Source organism: Phytophthora infestans, genomic scaffold (genome assembly GCF_000142945.1).
Source record: "Phytophthora infestans T30-4 supercont1.134 genomic scaffold, whole genome shotgun sequence".
NCBI classification, from domain to species: Eukaryota; Oomycota; class Peronosporomycetes; order Peronosporales; family Peronosporaceae; genus Phytophthora; species Phytophthora infestans.
Window position 1 is genome coordinate 39,742 of NW_003303625.1, and position 5,741 is coordinate 45,482.

A 5,741-nucleotide genomic window follows, 5' to 3' on the forward strand; every position below is an offset into this window, starting at 1 on the left:
AATATATAGTAAGAGCAAGGAGCCCCACGCCCGTACATACATGCATATACATCTAAAACTACCCTACTGCTATTATACAGTCAGCGCACCTTGTTAGGATGGGAGGGAATCTGTATAAGACAGGCCGAGTGTAGCCATGCGGGAAGGCAGGAAAAAGCAGCAATACAGGGAGTGCGACGGACGGATTGACAGACGGACGGACAGACAGACAGACACGCTACAAGGTTAGGGAGCGGGAAACTAGAGGTCTGGGCGTCCGCTCCGCGGACGCTAGGGCATGGTTGGTTGGTGTAGAGAGGGCCGACTACCTCCGCTGCGCTGCGGTGGGCTTAGAATTTCTACTCAAAGCGAAGCAACATATAGTACATGTATACTGTGATTTACCGCACACAGTATCCTTAGTGCTAACATGTTATGGTAGACACGACCAGGGTTTAACGTGATCTGCAAGAAGAGCACCATCTTACCCGGGAAGGTTTTGTCTATAATCTCGTTTAAGCGCATTGCTCCTAAAATGACGCCAATTGGAGGCGCGCATGGCTGCAAAGCTAACAAATGCTGTTCCGAAGATATGTCAGTATCAGTGATGCTACGAAATATGCGTAGATCGGTGAGGAATCCCAGTGTAGCTAGAGTAAATACGCCTACTCACACATTTTACCCATCTGCACGTCATCGCCGTGAGGCAGTCGACACATATCATCGATTGCGACGGTCGAATAGAGCAATATTAATCAGCTCCGCGCGCGAAGTATCTTTTAGGGTAGGTAGTATTTGCCGATGGTCGCCACAAACATCAATATTATGCTTTGAAATTATTCTGCTGAGCTGTTTGTGATGTTACTGAAGGGTATTTCCACTATCTTCCGCATGCATTGATCTTACGTGCATAGCTGACGTACTTTCTGACTTATTTGTAAAGCTACTGACTGACAGAGTGGCGTAAATCCTTTCCGACTGACAAAATACTGGGTCCGATATGTACGACAAAAGGCCTCGTCCAGATCGGACGAAGAGGCACCACTGCGCGCACATTCTTTTGACCGGCTGCAACATACGACGATATATGGCTGTAGGCAGAGTATCAGATCGTAGTGATGGTTAGACCTTAATTGAATAATAGTTCATGTACATTAGATGGAGTACTTTCGCTGCCTACTTATCAGCTCGGCGTGCTATTTAATGTGTCCGTGCATATCTCGCGAGGTCGTTAATGAGTGTATTTGCCACGCGCTCGTGATACCCAACCTATGCATGGGGTCCCTGTTTCCTTATCGGGACGTTTGCGTCATCGTGCTAGCTTTCTGTGCTTACGCTATTGATGTTTTAGTCTGTATGATCAAGCGCGTCACTAACTGGGCACAGGCCATTCCGCAGCGATACAGGTATGCTGAACGCGCGTCTGTTAGCAGTAGCCAACGCGATATATACGCGCGAGGTGGGTACACCTTATAGTCATCCGCGACTCAACCGAGCTCTTATCTCGGTCATTATGGACAGGACACTAAAGTACAATATTGCGTTCAGACACATCGACTTGCCACGTCCATCTGTACGGTATGCACTGTCACGCAGTGGTAGTATCTATGTAAACAGCAGCTTATTCGTCGCACGTAGTTCCCACTCAATACTGTGGTTTAAATTGTGAGCGCCAATTAGTGCAATATACGCTATAAGCGCTGATGGTACAGATATCATGGTTTTGCGTGAGCCCACGTGAGCGAGTGTACGTGCCATCTACGGTGACGCGTATGCAGATAGGGACGGCCAGCTTGCAGAGGTACACCGTACATATCTCGTGCTAGTTATTATATGAAACGCGCTACGCTCCATAGGCGCGTCAACACGCTTGATAGCGCCACAGTCAGCTTACAGTATGTGCGACCCCAAGCCTTGCACCGTCAGCCAGTATACAAAAACTATGCGGGGTAAGGGGCTATAAGGATGTATATCCAAATCACCTGCTCTTCTGCTGCTTCTTTTGCTCAATGTACCTGACGTTTCGAACGGTCAACTTGCGAGGGTTATTATCAGATTTCCAAACAAATACATACTTTACATGCAATTTAAATTGACTAAAACAATTATCTATCGTGCGGGCATGCATTCGTCGGGTGCGGTGCACGGGAGCAGGTAGCGCAATGACCGTGCAGCCGCGCGCCTTCGTTGCACGGTGGCAGTGGTGAGTGTCAGGTGAAGTTAAAAATATATATATTCGCGAAGTCCCTACAAAAAGCGCTGGTCGTGAAGCCTACTTTAATATTTCAAAAATACTGTCGTCTCTTCTTTAGAAATTGTGTGGAAAATAGCATCGCCGAGCTCTTACAAATGCGGCCTGTGAAGCTTATATTAATTATAATAATACTATTAATATCGTCTTTACTTTGAAAGATGTGTGGAAAATAACATCCCAGAGCTCTTACAAAATACTGGTCTGTGAAGTCTACATTAATAATAATAAATATTTCTATTTGAGAAGTGTGCAGAGCTCTTAGAAAATAAAGGGGTTACTGTGACCGATTTGCAGTACATACGACAGGTTTTGCGTAGCTAAATGTCAATAATCAAGTATCTGCGCAGCTCGCCTGGTCGTTTGCAACCAATCGATGCGTTTCGTGCCCGGCAGAAATGTTTACCTTACGTCCAATCGCGAGGGCGAGAGGCGGTCTGATCGTGCGACAGATCCAGTCAGTGTCGCAGGTCGGCAGCTATTGCCCAATCAGGGCGCGAGTTAATTGTGTCACGCTTTTGGATATATTTGTAATTTTGGCATATTTAGGTCGAGTCAGAAAGGTAGGCGCGGTCGGTAAGATGGGACGAAACTGTATTAGCCAGGCCGGATGTAGCCATGCGAAAAGGCAGGAAAAAGCAGCAAGACGGGGAATGCGACGGACAGACGGACGGACAGACCGACAGGCTACAAGGTTAGGGAGCGGGAAACTAGCGGTCTGGGCGCCCGCTCCGCGGACGCTAGGGCATGGTTGGTTGGTGTAGTGTGGGCTGTCCCCCTCCGCTGCGCTGCGGCGGATGAAAGAACATTCTGAAATCAAAGCTAAAATGTATTATATGTATTACGTGCCCTACCAAGTCCGCGTCCCAAAGATCTCCCTGTACACGATATTGTTGGTGTGTACGTTCCCGTCCTCATCGATGGCCTCTGGATCCACAGCAATCTTGATCGCCTTCCTTGAAGTAACTCTCGACAAAGCCACATACAGCTGGCCATGTGCGAAGACCGGTGATTCCAAGTAGATAGGATAGATTGTCCTTGGGCCTTGTTGATAGTCATGACAAACGCTGACACCACGGGGAACTGCTTACGCTTGAGTTTGAGCGGAAACTCCTTGTCATCGTCCTCACTATAAAAGACGATCCGAGGAATGAACACCTTCTTACCCTTGAACGGCCCGGACATAATGCTGGCCTCGATGCTTCTCTCGCGCAGTGACACAACCCGAAGCTGCGTTTCATTGCAACGTCCTGCGTCGCTATTCAGGTTTCTAATCATGATGATAGGTGTTCCAACCTTCAGAACAATCCTGTGCGGAGGGATACCGGAAAAGTTAAGAGATTTTAAGAACTCCTGCTCAAACATATTTGCATCCGCGACCCCTTCGAGGCTGTCCACCGAGAGATACTTCTTCGTTTCACCCGATAGCCGTTCCGCAACCATGTCGTTGATACGCCGAACACTTGCATTTGTGGGGGCTAGTATGGCTCGCTCAACGAAGTATTTATACGGTAAATTCTCAGTATCAACGCCCGGGTATACCGCATCTATGAGTGCGTTGACGTTGCGGACTCGTCGGTCTTCTTCAACTTCGTCCAAGTCTCGCTCGTGTTCCTCGTCCGCCGGAGGTAGTAGCCTGAAACGTGGATGAGGCTCCATATCCGCGTCTTCTTCATCAGAGGTCATTTGCTGTACCCGTCGTTCTGGAATGATACACATGTCGCGTGGGAGGCATATATCGCCATCACCGATCTCATGGTTGCCTGGGTAACGGCCTTCTCCAATTGAAGTAAAAAATCAGAGAATTCCGCTAGCTCAGCCGCACTGGCCGCGTCTGGGGCGGTGCGGACACGCATGTTTCTCGGTTAACCGCACTTGACGCAAATGCTCCCATAGGAGCGAAGACTTAAAGCAAGCTTGAATCGTCTCCGCACGCGTAGCATCCTTCAGTACAGGTAGAATCTGGCGGTGATCACCGCTGAACACCATTACCTTTCCGCCGAATGGCTCCAGAGCGTTCTTCATAATATCCCGAAGCGACCTGTCAACAGCCTCAAAGCAGGCTCGGTTCATCATCGGCGCTTCGTCCCGAATGATCAAACTCGCGCTACGAATCAATTCGGCTTTTTGGCTCTGCCATGAAAGGCTGCACGTCGACGTCTCTGTTAGCTGGAGGGGAATCCGGAACGTCGAATGCGCGGTATGATCTCCAGTTAACAGCGTGGCTGCAATCCCACTCGATGACGCGATGCCAACCTTACGTTGCATCCGAACGTGCGCTAGTATTTGCTTGAGTAGAAACGACTTTCCCGTTCCACCTGGACCATCCAAAAGAAATGCTTCTCCCCTCCAACCGGTCTGCTCACAGCAGCAATAACTTGGTCAAAAATATCCCTCTGGTTGCTGTTCAAGTGGTCTGCCTGCTCCGCAACATGCTCCAGTTCGTTTTGGGGGTACGCGTCAATCTCTTGCTGGACAACATCAGCAGACGCTGTATCCGGGTCGTCCACTTAAGCGGATACATCGTCGTAATCGGCTAGCAGAGGAAGGCCGTACATGTCGAGGGACTTTTGGTTCGAAACCAAGTAATCAGCTAAGTTCTTCAACGCCTTGTACTCCGCCATTCGAAGACGCACCTCCTCTTCGCGTACATTATGCAGGTCTGCTTCTCTTTCCTCAATGCTTCGTGCATGATCCTCTGACATATCCTTCTTGAATCTGTCCCATAGATCTTTGGCATTGCCAGGCATCGAGTAAACCAAAATGATGCCGAAGAGCTGGCGTAGCTGGTACGGCATCTTGACCTCGGCGGCTTCGCGTAAGCAATGTATCGACTCGTCGTCATTTTCCAAATATCCAAGCGCCAAAGCGGCTTGCTGATATGTAGGATGTTCCGTACCATCAACCGTTCGAAGATCCGCAAAGGACTTAGGCGAGCGTCGGTTACACAGGAGAAGTCGCAAGTAGAAGCGTTCCGGGTCCTGCGGAGATACGTGTACCAAGCGTCCCAGAGAAGCAACGTACTTCTTGTACGGTTCCCACGTCTTGTGTTCCGTCCACCTGTACTTCCGCGGTACATCCTTGTACAGTAGATTGACCGTAGCTTCTGGGTTACGCGCGCACAGCTTGAAAAACTCCGTCAGCATTGATCTGTCCCCGCGGTTAATCAAGTTGTGAACCTGGGGGGCCGTCGCTTGGTCGCGATAAGCAACCATGCTCATTCTTTCCAAGTGGATAGGTAGCGTCACGACAGAATGTGTTGATCCTTGTGTTGGATGCATGAATAGCCGCATGCAAGCTTCTACCGGAGAAATATACATCCCAAGGAGATACTGAAGAATTTCGTTCGCCCGAATTTCTTCGCCTTCAATCGTGATTGTCGTCATGTCCGAGCCCTTGTAGACGTACTTGTAAATGTACTTGATGGCCTTGTTCGTAGCACAAACCTCGACGTTAATGTGGCAGTTGTATTTCTGCGACAGGAACGGATTGTACGAGACCACCCATTGAT